The sequence below is a fragment of the Falco peregrinus genome, chromosome 1 (assembly GCF_023634155.1).
Source record: "Falco peregrinus isolate bFalPer1 chromosome 1, bFalPer1.pri, whole genome shotgun sequence".
In the NCBI taxonomy this organism is placed as follows: domain Eukaryota; kingdom Metazoa; phylum Chordata; class Aves; order Falconiformes; family Falconidae; genus Falco; species Falco peregrinus.
The window spans coordinates 87146872-87161581 of record NC_073721.1 but is presented as its reverse complement, the minus strand read 5'-3'; the positions used below and the strand labels follow the sequence as shown (position 1 = coordinate 87161581).

Genomic DNA, 14710 nt, shown 5'->3' with positions numbered 1-14710 from the left:
GTGATTAAGGGCAGTTCCAGCAATCCTGTTTGTAAATACCTGCAAATCTCTTTGCTACCTCTTTGCCCATGGAACACTGTTCCTAAGCCTAAATCAGAAACAGGAGCAGCTCAGCAACAGAAGGGCCATTGTTCCTCTTTTGAGCCATGAAGGCAAGAGAGTAAAGAATGGAAAACCAACCAGCTGAAAAAGATCTAAGACTCTCTGTTCACAGTTCACAGCTAGTTTACAGAGAGAAAAGAAAGAGATTTAAATGAATGTTTAAAGCTTACTGAAGTTCTCCAAGGTGTATCGGTGTTCTAACAAAACCGTCATGAATATGTATATCATTATCAACTTATGCAAGGAGCCAAAAAAAAGCAGTAAGTACCCTTCCTCTGTTACTGTTTGTGCTGGCCTTTTTAAAGGTGCACTATCAGTAAATGACAGTTCTCTTCATATTATATAATTGGTCCCTATGAGGAAAATCAACTGCTTTGTGTGGAACATGCTCTAAAATAAAAGTACTTATATTCTTATAAGATGTAGGTCTGCCTTGATTCAGCAGCAGTGAAATAATAATTAAAAAAAAGAATACTTTAATTAATCTGACTTGCAGAGCACTTGATACAATGAGCTCTGTATACAAACTTAGCAACAATAAGTCTCCCAGAGGAGACAGCGCAAGCTCGTAGAATAACTGGATGAGAATGCTTAGGAAACAGAAGAATTAGATCCAGTAGGTTCCATAATACTTTCAATCAAACACTGGAGTGGGTTGCCAAGAAAGTTTGTGGAGTCTCCAACTGCAGAGATATTAAAGAACCAACTTGCGACAATCCTGGACAACCTAGCTGGCAAGGGGGTTGGACTAGATGATCTCAAGAGGTCCCTTCCAACCTTAGTAATTCTGTGGTGGCATTGAATTAAAAGGTAGGTATGTCTTTTCTCAAGAAAGATTATGGTTCCAAAGAACATTAACTGATGTTTGAAGGCTTTTTAGAATAACCTTTTGGAGAAACTTAAGCAGTGTTAGCTATCAGTTAAGATGTTTTTCTGTACATCAGTGAATGAGAATAAAAAAGTAAGAAGAATTAGGCCAATTTCAATTTTCAGAAGACGTAAGGAAATCTTAAGGGTTTTTTCCAACCTAAATGATATATGGAACAAGAATTGATTGAATAGATTTCAGAAAGTCATTGGAAAATTATCATTGAATAGAGGTGTTTGCTTTTTGGTTTTTCAGTTATTAATAGAAGGCCTAATTTTATTAAATATTTTCGTGATTTGTCAGTGCTGGTAGAGTATGTCAATGACACTAAGATGGGCAACATAGCAAAGAACAATGGTGAAAAGGCAGTTTGAGAGTGACCATTGGAACAAATTATTAGGAGAAATAGTGAACTAACTGTTATTTTAAAATAAATGTTGGTTACTTTATCTACATAGAAGTTGACTGAATGCAGCCAGTTAACAAAAGAAACTGAGGCATTGCAGTACCAGAAGTCACACTAGATTTGCTAATGATTCCTTTTAAATTTAAAATTTATTAATCTGTGAAAAACTGTCTTAATAGCCAGTAGTCATATTGCCTGTTCTAGTATCAGGAGACAAATAATTCTGTTTGTATTGCTTTTAGGAACAGTTGTGATCAGTCAGATTAGCATATTAATCTCTGTGATAACACTCAGACAGCCTATATGGGTATGCATAATAATGTACCCAGCTACTAAGTACATCCATATGCATGGACCACCATTCTCAGAGAATGTCTTCAGGCTACTCCTAAGGCCACTGTTGCAGGTGCACAGGATGATGTAGACAGACATAGCCAAGCCATCTACTAGCAGCAGCACCGTAAATGATGTTAGCGAGTCAGTCTAGTGAGATGCAGAATGTATCATTTCTAGATCTGGGTCAAAACCAACCACCTGCTTTAAATTCAAGGTCCCATACCAACAATGAGGCGTAACTGCCAGAGAGTTCACATCTCATCTAGCCTGGACAAAAGGAGTGAAATTTAATTATAGTTTTAATAATATTGTTTGGTTAATGAGTTTCTGAAGTGTCTGGTATTTTTGTTTGGCTCAGAACTGAGCTTTCTAAAACATTACAAAGTGCTATTAGGGTTTCTTTGTAAGTTACAGTAAAGAGTCTACTTTTTGCAGCTACCATTTAGAGGCAATCTGAACTATCAGACAATATATCCAGGCTCTTCACACTGCTATATTCTCAAATGGAATTATGCCAGAGCTGAGGGAAATGGGAAGTTAAATAGATATGGGGTTTAATTCTTATTTAACAGATAAAAAAATGAGTCACAGAAATGAGACATACAGAAGATAACACACTAAATCTGTAGGTGAAACAGAAACTAAACACAGAATTTATGAGTGTAGGGAGATACAGTGACCCCAAAGTCATTCTCCTTTCCTTGGACAGGTCTCTTTTCCCCCACTCTTCCGTGTTGCAACTATTTTACCAACCATTTCAACTTCCATTGTCTAATGCTGTAAAGAAGACATTCAATATCATAGTACTGTTACTGAATGTGCATGGGTCTATGTACTTTAGCAAAAGACAAATTCAGAGCTACTGCATGGCTACTGCCATCTTTCTGAAATAATTACCTGGGTTTTATATTTTGCCTCAGGTTTTGTGTGTGCCTCACCTTCATTAACTCTGCTCAGAAAGCAGAGTAAAGTGCCAACCAAAATTACTGCACCATAGTTGCTAAAACTAGGCAAAGTTTGCAGTTTTGTCATTGGAGTCCTGATACTTGCCTGCAGTTAGTCTTGCTACCTGGTTACAAAAAGGTGAGCACTGAACAAACATAGAAACACCAAAGACCAGCATAAAAAGAAATAATTACCTGCTTGTTATGCTAATATTGAAGTACAGTTGAAACTAGCCTCCTTCTCCTTCCATCTTCTCTTCTCAACACCAATTAGTAATAAAACATGGTTCTCTCCAGGGAGTCTTGAGTCTTAAAACATGCTTTGGCAGGGTTATAGGTGATATGGTAATTATTTAAAGATGAATCAATTATGGACACTGGGGCCGTAGGCAACACACAATTTTGACTTGTACTTCAGTATTTGCCCAATTTTCATTAAAACAATTGGTCATATAATGCCCATGATATGAATAGATTCCAGAGTTTTTAACAAGAAGTAAAACTGTGATAATTTGATCTTTGAGCTCCAGAGGTCAAAAATGTGACCTTTTTGTAGAGCTCATTAAAATGAACATGATAGATATGTGCAACTATATAAGAAGTTTGGAAGACTGTCAGTAAAGAGACTTGCTTTAAATAGAAGCCCCTACCTGCCCTACATGTGTACTTTTTTATGATTACCAGCCAGTAGTAATTATCTTACCCACCTCTTCTCTTCAATAAACATATATAAGCAGTAGTAGCAGTTCTGCAAGATACCTGGAGAAAAACATGAGGCCTGAAGCAGTTTCTTTTATGTGTGCTGGATATGACTGCGGATATTAAGTTTAATATGTGAAATTTCTAGTCCACATAAGCTCATTAATATCTTGCTTTTATGCTTTTTTTTTTCTGTAAAATAAATACTGTGAATGTTAAGGTTCCCCAGAAGCATTACATTTGAAATCTTTACATGGTTAAAACTGAAGAAATTGTATGGAATCTGCAGGCTCCAATAACTTGAAAATCTGTGCTCTGGTTATGAAAACTAAAAACATAATGTTGTTAAAGATCAAAAGAATACCAATGTTTCAAAACCATGCTACCAGTATACTTTTCCTTACTAGTTATATGCAAAAGTTTACTGGGTAATAGTTTAAATTGAGTAATATTTTATTGTATTAATGTGTTATACAAATGAAGCAAAAATAATTCACAGCTCTTGTTTCTTTGTAATCAAACTAAATAGTCTGAAATAATTCCATAATCTCAAATTATTCAAACCAAGAGATCTCCTTATCTTGGATATTCAAGATTTTGCATGAATATAGCGAGACCGTGCTTACATGAACATATAGAAAGACTGCATATAAAATTAGATGAAAACATGTTTGATTTAACTGAATGATGTATTTATAGGTACAGTTCCACTGCTATTCTACACTGCCCATTTCTTGTGCTTTAAGCCTAGGCTGGAGGAGCCCACTGTAACAGTAAGAAAATATCCCAGTTTTACCACTTGATTCCTGTGGTTTTGTAGCTTTCAACCCCTAGTTTCTTTGCTGAGGCTGCCAGCAAAGTTGTTGCAGAGTTGTTTGGCAGAGGCAATAGCTTGTAGGGAACTAGACTTAACACTATCACTGGGTAGTCATTGGTTTTAACAGTTTTAAGAATTTTAAAGAACTTAGATATGTTTTGGTAAATTGATGGTGGAGTTCTCTGTCCAGTTATAAATCTCTTCCAAGTCAGCCCAGTTCCACAAAATACACAATTATTCAAAGTACTTACTAGTATGAAGAGTGGAAAAAAAGATAGAAATTCCATGCCTCGTTGCATTTTTGAAGTTTTTTGAGGATAATGGCATTATTGTACACAGGAATTTGAGAAGTTTTTGCTTCTGGAATAGATTCTATTTTAACATGATCACGTGATAGTTGTTACGTGTGAAGAAATGTGTGGATGTTCTCTTTCAGCTTGTATTATGTTTTCTGAAGTGATTGCAATGAAGTGTTTTATATTTTATACTGTTTCACCTTAGCACAAATAAATGCAAAATTAAAACAGTAAAGAAAATGATTGAAGTTGCACAATGTTTGTGTTTTGAATTAATCACATGAATACTTCAGGAGACTGTAAATATTGTTTTTTAAGAATATATGTGGATACTTGTCTTGAAACATTATTATATTCAAAATATTTTAGTATTTTTAATCTACTCCCCACCCCAAGCAACATCTACAGAAACTGAGATCAACATAGTAGGTGGGTTACTCTATGAATCAGTTCAGTTCTTCAACTTAAGAAAACCACAGCAATTTTCAGACTAATGCTTTCCTCATGTAACCTATAATATTAATCAAAAATCTTGAATTTTATGTAAATAGTAAACATTATTACTGGACAAGGTTAGTAGCAGTCTGAGGCTTATTCTTTTTTTCTCTAAGATACCAAGTTCTTTAATGTGTTTGTTAGAATCTCTATTCCTGGCTAACCTTGGCTAATAGTAAGAATAAATAATAGGAGCTGTTCAGCATTGCTTCTCTTAGTTCACCAAAAATATCAGCTCCAAACATAAATATACCAGGGAGATGCCCGCCTGTAGCATTTCTGCCCAGCAGGCTGAATCATCACCATCTACATACACACTCAGTTAAATAATTAATTCCATCCAGTTATGAATTCCTATTGGCTTTGTGGGACAGGATTTCATCCAAAGAGATGAAATGGAGTTCTAATTTGGTCACTTGTGCTCTCAGTAGCATCTCTTTAGATTAACTTGGAAAGATCTCTCCAGTTTATTTTTGTTGTAATTTCTGTGGCAGTTTCTAGTGCTTCAGAGGTCAGCTGAGAAGAGGGTCTTTCATGCAGGCAGAACTTTCTCCAATTGCTAAATCATGTTTAGTGAAGGCAAAATTAGTGTATTCTCAACAGAACCTCTCAGGTGGGGTTTTTGGACTTTCTCTTCCCAAAAAAGAAAATGACGTTTTGTAAGGTACTTCCTTTTGGAGCAAGTTCTAGTTAGACATTTCACTGTACTTCCTTTTGGAGCAAGTTCTAGTTAGACGTTTCATTATGTAAGTCTGGATTAATAAAAGAACCTTACATATTTCTACTCTATAGTTCCAATCAGTTGGTCTAGTTTCTGCCACCTTTTAGTTCCTTCCTGTTCTATTACTTACTTTTATTTACTTAGTCCCACAGATTGCTTGAGATTTAACAGGTTTCTTCCTTGAAAATTCATCCTGTCATTGTATCTTCTGAGTGCTCTTCTGTCAATGAACCTAGCACCAAAGAGCTAAGAACATACGCCTACAAAAATAGATTTGCTTATCCTCCTCTTCAAAGTCAAGAGATTCCTCAACACACGTTTATAAAAAGATATCCACAAAACAGGCCCATTCAGCTTTGCTGAGTTCTGTTTCTTCCTTGATTTGACATTTCTCTGTGCCCCTGAATTTGTAAAAGGCAAGCAACGGATTTATATATTGTAATGGCTAGGGTAGTCTATTTAAATGCTTTTCCTAAACAGCTGCCTCATCAATGGCTAAAACCAGGGAACCTCTCAGTGCACATGCAGTTCCGCAGCATTCCTAAAATCCTTATGGAAAGTATTGCTTTGCTAAAAATTGTTGTTTACTATAAAATCAGTGAACTCATGTTCCTGCTGAAGCACAGCTATCCAAATAGAGACAGGCTAGTATGTGGTTTACATAGATATGCTACAATTTAGTTCTGCTCCTGAAGAACCTGTCAATATTAATATCCTCAGAATTTACATAAACAGATACAAAAGCTCTAGATCTTACCCCTGTATGTGTAATCTTGATTATCTTTTCTGTTATTTCAAATGTGTATAAGAAAGTAATATTGAAGTGCTCATTTTATTTGTACAGATATAACTCTTAAAAGCTAAGCTGGAATTCACTTTTTGATATGTCAGTGACTTGAAATTATTTATGTTAAAACATCTTATGAAGGTTTGATAGTGTAATTCATTGTCAGTACCCCACTGCTTTTCTTCCTCTTGCAGCTTTTTTTTTTCATATTCTGTTACACACATGAAATGTAGTTTTCAGATGTGTGGTTATTGCAGCATGCTGCTTTCCATGCCTTCCTCATATTTACATCAAAAGTTTCCCCTCACTTGGGTGTATCAGCCATTTATGACTAGGTTGTTTCTTTTTTTTTTTTTTACTTAGTTGAAAACACAAGCAACATGTTTCTCCTAGAAAACATATTTAGTGAAATTACAGTCTTGTTTGCCATATGGTGCTTCATACAGATGGATGATTATTATGCAAATCCTTTGATTAGTGAGTTTCTGCTATTCTAGGAATCGTTTGCTTTGTATGTGTTGGCTTTGTACACATTTAGTTCCATTCTTGGGATGATCTGGGACCATGCCAAATCGTTGATAATCTCAGTGATACTTTTTTTGCAATTTAAACTTTTTCTTGTATTTATGGTTTATTCCATTTTCTTTGTTCATCAGGCAAAAGATTTAACTTTTACTTCAATTTATCGTATGAGAAATACAATGCAAGAAGCATCACTCCATGCTGACTGAAATCAATAGCAAAATTTGCGTCTTTCTGTCATAGACTTCACTTCCATGGCTATAGGCATGTAAGATTGGTGAGGGGACCTGTCAAATAAAATATTTTGTTTCATATGTAATGTTTTGTATGCAACCAGAATCTAGTCCGATGATTCCTGCTAACTTTTCTCCAGATCGCAAGTTTTGTAGTCAAGCACTGCACAGATTGATATGTAATGCTAGGGCTTTTTTATTTCTACACGGTTCATAAAGATTTTGGATAGCAATTGTATCTTCAGCTCTTCATCTATGAAAATGGAATGTTAAAAATGTATGAGAAAAGAAAATGTTACTTTTTGTAGCTAGCCCTTCTGTTAACTTTAGATTCCTTAGATCCAAGGGGCAAAGGTCTGTGAGTGATGGAAAGCATTCAGTATATGTTTAATAAGTCCTTTACTAACATTATATACTCTATTATGGTTTGTTCAGGCTGATGTAAAAAACAGAGGTTTTTTTCCACTGCCTTCACCAGGCCTAATATTCATAAAAATTAAAGCATTCCTAAATGGTATAGTTGAGGTGCATGGACAGGAGCGTCAGATTTCTTGTTTCTTCAGAGAGGTGAAAATTAGACCTTAGTGCAGCTGAGATCCAAGGAGATATGAGAGGTATCATTTAGGCTCTCCCACAGAATGTTAATGCTGCACATCACAGTATGTGCTCCAGGAGTGGATTTTTGTAAATTAAGCTAATTTTTTATCTTTGTCATAAAACACTCTAATGATTGAGTCTACTAAACCAAAATTTAGGTTTTTAAATGTTTTATTTCATGCAATGTTTTGATGTTGTGCAAATATTTCAGACATAAACAATATAAAATGATACAGTTATAACTTAACAGTATAAAATGTTATAAAGTGATATCCCTTAACTATATAATTCAAGGTTATAGTGAAGGAGATGGTTTCCAAGTATGAAACAGTATTTTATGATCAAAGCTGTTGCCTTTCATCCATTTATCTAAATCAGCTCATTGAAACATTTAATGAATATATAGATACCTGTCCCATAGAAAGCAGCTCTTATTTCTTCAAAGCCTGTTGAAAACAAAGCAGTTTTAGCTATATCTAAGGTAACACTCTAAATTTACTAAATTGTTTTTTTGCTACCTGGAAACCATTATACCTATATGAAATAATGCTCTTAATTAACTTTTCAAAATGTGTTTCAATACTTGGTAATCTAAATAGTGAAACTGTTCCAGAAGTGGGTCCTATTTTGAGAGACAACAGAGCCATCTTTGGACCTTCTTTTTCAGTCTGATATTGTGTGTGAATGATTTTATTGTTTAATGCTAGATATTTATCACTTTGCTTTCTCTCTCTAGAAATTTTCACTGTGTCAAAATGAGATGTTAGAAAGTAAGGACTTTCTAAATGGCCTGTCCACAATGGTAAGCAGATAGGGCAACAGCTGAAAAATAAAGAAACCAAACCACTTGCTGAAAGGTTAAATATCAAATCAGCTAGAATTTAGAGAATTTCTTTAGTAGGGAAGTAGAGAGGCTGGATTACTTAGTTGCTCAGTTTCATATCTGAACCTTATACATGATTCCTTATGCCTCCTAGTTGTAAGTCTCAGTTCTATTGTCAGTTTCTCTATAATCTGCTTGATGGTCCTGTCTGTGAGTGTTAGGACCCCCAGTTTTGGCATAGCACATGTCCTACACTGAAATATTATAACATTGTTCTCTGGTTCTTGCCAAGGCTTACACATAATACTGTGTAGTGAGTGTTCAGTGTGTATTAATGATTGCTATGAATTGCATTAGTAACTGCTAATTTTCCCAGTATTAAAATCCTTACAAAAATATCCTTCATCAGAATCTTCTGATACACTAGTTTGGATTGCTCCTATAGCACTTTACTTGGAATAGTATTCTTACCAACCCATCTAAACTTGGGCAATTTCTTACCCCCTCTGAAGACAATGATTAAACACCTGTTGCTATACATCCAAAATATTAATCATTTGACTTAGACCATTTAGCAATAATTATTTTCCAACCAGTACATGACAAATTTTACAACATCATAAGTTTCTAATATGTTTTCAGCTGGAGTAGCAAGGAAAAGTGCATGTAGGTGCTACTGCTCCTGAATACAACTCTTACATTTTATTAGGAATTTAGGAAGGAGCTGGTAAGAAAGAGTAATAAAGGGGAATATATTTTCTTTGACAGTATTGAAGATTTGAGACCTACAAGGAAAGCTAAGGTAGTCTGGAAACATGAATATGAATTTAGAAATATGAATTTACAGAAAGGAAAAAATTCAAGAATGATAACAGGGGAATTAGGTTGTAAATGCCACTGTGTTAACAGAGGAGAAGCAGATGGCATATAGATTCAAACTATGTTGAGACATTACACCGATTTTTTCTTTTTTTTGTTAGTTTACATTTCTGCTTTCTGACCCATTTACATGTGAGAAAGTTTCTTTTTCTTTCTCTAAAACAGATCATACAAAAAAGTTAGTATTAAAACAATGTTGTCTACACAGAAGTATTTAATAAGTAATCTATTGGAAAATATGGTCAACATGACCTGTGAACAATGCTCTAATCGGTAAAGGTGTAGTAAAGGTTTCACAGTATTTTGTACCTTTCAGAAATGTATTTTCTTTCTGGATATGTTAGAGTGTATATGAATTTGGTTTTATTGTTCTCTTTCATAGTTATGAGGTTAAATCTGTATTGTGATGCCACTATCATTAAAATTTCAGTAGGCAGAAATATTCCTTCATTACAAACAAATTTATTGCTTCATTGGTTTGCATAGTAAAAATGTGAGGAGCTACAAATTAAAACCATGACTCTGCTCTATAACAGAAAAATGGTTGGATGGAAGGAAGATAAATACCACTTACTACAAATGTATAGTGTTTGTCTTGCATAATTACCCACCAGAATTCATAGACAGCTATACACTTTTCAGCACTTAACTTTAATATTTTGTTCTATTGGACTGATATTGGTTGAAAGTGTAATTTCTAAAACACTAAATGCACTATGTTCTGCACAAATGGATGAAGCTGGTCAGACACAGTGAAGAAAATTACTTTTGGAGAATGATGGTCAGCAAATATTTTCCTTCCATAATCCTACCACTATTGTCAGATATTGACAAAATAAATATTCAAGTGTAATTTCTTCAAATGTAATTTATTCAAGCTTAATTGAGAATTAATATCTTCAATAACTCTAGTAAGAGTTGAATTAATCAGATATAGCCAATCTTTTAATATTTAGACCTTTATTTCTCATTGTTTTTCAGGGTAGTAAGAACTTCATGTACCTTAGCAGTTTAGATGTCATACATAAAAGAGATTTCAGTGGTGGCCTCCAAATGTGCTAAAATCTAGCATGTGCTGGTTTTGTTTTTAAAAATTCTTGGTTTTCTTAAAACTCCCCTTATCTTACTTCCATTTAAATTATAGTATAGCATTTAATGTATTGTTTCTGTTAAAAAACCCCCAACAATTCATTTAAAAGAAACAAGATCTGAAGAATCTGTATGCTTGAAATTTGCCTGATTTATCCAGCTGTCTAATGAAATATATTACTTCTTCCCACAAATTTCTTAGACTATCTCAGTTGTGACAACATGACATTGATTTTATCATAACTGATAATCTGAAACTAAAAGCTTTTTGTCTTACAAAAACTGGATGTTTGAGTTCCAAATTAAAGAACTGTCTACTCATTTGGAAACACATTGAGAACTGTTCTTATTCAGAGACATGAAATTCCCTTCATAACATGCCTTTTACTTTCCAAAGTAAGAGAATTGAGCAGTCTGGCCATGCCTTATTTACATTTTCTGCCTTTTTAGCAACTGATCAACAATGAAGGAAAAAATTAGAATACAGAAAAGCTGCATTAATTTTCTATAAATATCTTTCCTTTTGTCATTGAAAATAATGATGAGCAGCTTCTCTGTAATCACAAAAAAATTACCTATGGAATTCAGAAAGTCAGTTTTTCTTTCATTTTCAATGCTAAGATTAGGCTAATATTGTCTGTTGAGACACGGCAGTCCTTAATGTCAGCTCTGTGCGGTCGTCATCTAGCTCTACATCTCCTTCACACTTGTCACAGATAGTGCTGCCTTCCAATTCTTCATCTGCCTGGATGAGACTAAACCTAAAACACCTCTGAAAAGAAAGGGTACACAAATAGTATTAGTAGGAAGAAGTACTTTAACTTAGTAACATTTGTTCTACTTCAAGGGTGGATTAGAAGAACTTTTTCTCCAAGCTGCCAAGTCACCTTACAGACTGCAATTGATACCCTTCAGAATCCACGGAGTTGCTGGGTGAGCTATAAATATGCAAAAATCTCTTGTGTTTTGAACGTATGCAAATAAATAGAAGACTGCATTCTGTCTTGCAGCAGGTGGTCTGTGCTACAGTGATGCTTGCCTTCATGAACTAATGAAGATATTCACTGCAACCCCAATCTGTTAGCCTTTGCTGTAGCAATCCTTGTGCTCAGATAAGCTGTTTAAGACCTTCAGTCTGATGTTACCTACCCAGCAATAAAGTTTTCTGTTGTACTTAGCTGAACTTGGTGGTTTAGTGTTTGTATTAAAGACACCTTGATAAAAGGTGCTGGAGGTAGGGCTTCCCAAATTCCAATGATGACTTTTCAACTCTTAAATCCATCATGAACTACAAAGCTGAGTTTCGTCAATGCAAGGGAAGATGCTTTAAAGCTCTTACAAGAAGAGAAAAAGTTGACCTAGTCTTGTCTTCAGGACCAAAATACAAATTCCTCACTTCAACTCTTTTTCATAGCTCCAATGAAAAACCAGCAAAAAAAGAATTAAAACAGAGAAAAAGATGCACTGGTAGGTATGCAAGGAGGAAAACAACCCCTTAACTGTAGCTGGCTCATGGTTAAACTACTAAGCAGCTGTGATTTTATCTATATGTTGGACAAAATGGGGAAAAAAAGGTCTTATGCTGGATATCACAATAATATTATGAATTACCTTAGTGATGAGTGTAGTAAATTACTTCAGAGCTTTTATGTCCTCAGACTAGGATCTGAGTATCTTACAGCCACTTTTAAAGTGAATAATAAGAGATTTTTGGAATGAAGTGTTGCATTCTCTCTGCGTTGTAAACAGGAATGTTGAAGCACAGAGTAGATGAAACGGCTTGGCTGGTGTCACACATGGAACGAATAGAAACACCAGTAACTGAACACAGGCCACCAGTTCTAGACCATCTGTCTGCCAGCCATATTTCTTCTTCATGATTCTGTCTGTGATTGGTTATTAAATTCATATATCAGTTTTTTAAGTGGAATGTCACATTGCAGTGTTTATGCAGTGCCTTTTCAGTTGTATATGATTTACTTTTAGAAACGGATATGTAACTTATGTACAGAGCAACTGCAAGCCTTCATGGGAGACAATACAGTATTTATATCTAAATAGTAAAATAGACATGACTTGCTACTCTGCTTCCATTTGTTTTTCTGTTTTGCTTATAGAGCTGTTGACAGTTTGTTTGCAGTATTTCAGCATAAAATAAACAGTTGCATCTGAACACAGAGATTTTATGTCATTGAGAAAACCAAATTCTAATAAAGATAATTGTAAGAAAATTTACATGTAGATCAATAATATCATGTGGTAGAAGATTTGCTACATTTTCTAAAACATTTACCATTGCAGGTTGGCTGTCTCTTTCTTTCACATGATCTTTTTGCATAATCCACACTGCTAAATAATGGCATCTCTTAACTTTCCTTGGGACTTACGGATACAGGGGACCCAGTGTACTTAACTGCTTTTATGTATTTAATTTAAATGTTTTTTTACCTAGCCTTGGCAGGTGTTGAAGTAGGAGAAAAAGCATGCTTACTTGCAGAAAGAGAGTTTAGGGTGGGGGAAAATGTGTTTCTTTCCACAAAGACTACAGATCCTCTGTGGACACTTTTTGTTCCATACAAACCTCCATGCTGATCAGAGCTTTGGGCACTTTCAGGATTAGCACTATGCCTATATCTGAAAAGCAGAAAAGTACACGCATAAAATAAAGAGTAAACTGTGAACATGAGACTTGAAAAGTGGGGTGGCATCTGATTAAATCATTTTTTAAAATACCTTTTTTTTATTTTTTAAAATTGAATTGAATTGAATTTTTTTAAAAAGGAGGTGAATACTGAAGTTACTGTTGATAAAGAGTGTCTCATTATTTATGTTGGTTGAGATTGTGTGAGTTTATCAAGACATCTAATGGAACCTTCAATGAAAAGTAAATCTGTAGCCCAACAGGAGGTGAACACCATTACCTAAGGAATTAATGATATATATAGCCAAAGGAATGGTTTGCAATAGTTATGTGCATTCTCAGTTCCAAATTAACTCAGCGACTGCTCAAGGAAATGGCCTGCCTACTGTCATAGCCATGTCACTGCATATCTCTGCTTGTATTCAGCAATATCAAAAACATATGGGGATGGTTTTGGGAAGTAAAGGGAACAAGAAAAAAAAAGCAATATTGTAATATTGTAACATACTGGTGTAAACTGCTGTTATTCCTTTCCTTTCATTGCTCCATGTGATTCAGTGGGAAGTCTCATCTCTCATCTTCTTTAAAGGATTATTTACAGGGGATGATTCATCCCACCTGTCTTAGATGCCTGTGGTAGGATGGGATGCCTTCCTCTCAGAAAGTGCCTCTCCCCGTCTCCAGCATGCAGATGAAACCAAGATAACTAGTTTCAACTAGACTGAACTTTTTGATGACAAGTTAGACCAAATAAATTCTACCTTCTGGCTGAGGAGGGCTTTGTTTCTATTGGAAAAATTCCAGAAATGGCAAAAAGTATTACAGATAAGTGCAGACTTGCATGTCAGAAGAAATTGGAAAGACCGGGATCAGTTAGCTTAGATAAGAGATTAATAAGAACATGCATGACTGAAAGAAACATAAAAAAGGATGTTAAAAAAGACAAGGAACTCCGAACTAGTACTTATCTTTTATTTTAACGGAAGTACAAACACCATGTCAAAAAAGTGCAATGAGGCTTGCATGAACACAGAACACGTTATATAAATCCTAATATTCAACAGTATTCAGAAAAGGCTTAATAAGCCTTTTACTCCTATGAGGAGTAAAACCACAGAAAGTTTCATTAATAGACTTTTATTTAGGTGAGAAAATACAAACACTTAGAGTATAAGGCATCCAAATATCAATGAGCACTGGGAAGAACATTCCTCTGTGAATGCCTGTTTCAATACTTAGGACTGTTGGCAAGTACTAGTATATTTTCCTGAAGTATCTCCTATTGATAAATCTTAAAGGCTGGGTACAAGATAAAACCGATTATTTGATCTACTGTGGCAATTTTTGTGTTTGTAGTCTTTATTTCTAATGTGAAGATTTGAGATTTCAAGGTAAAGCTAGTTAATTTCAGATGCTATGCAAATGATTAGGTTTTGCATTAAATCCTGTTATGGT

General features: G+C 34.8%; 1 protein-coding gene across 2 annotated transcripts in view; it reads left to right on the top strand.

Moving 5' to 3' along the window:
• EFCAB11 (EF-hand calcium binding domain 11) overlaps window positions 1-14710 on the top strand; it is an 81074-nt gene that overhangs the window by 29293 nt on the left and 37071 nt on the right. Inside the window, exons 5-6 of one of the 2 annotated variants that reach the window (XR_008748555.1) lie at window positions 11462-11547; window positions 12364-12551. The exons of the other annotated variant lie outside the window; for it this stretch is intronic. The gene's annotated coding sequence lies outside the window, so the exon portion shown is untranslated. Of the gene's footprint in view, window positions 1-11461; window positions 11548-12363; window positions 12552-14710 lie in introns of those variants that run through there. 2 annotated transcript variants of the gene reach the window in all.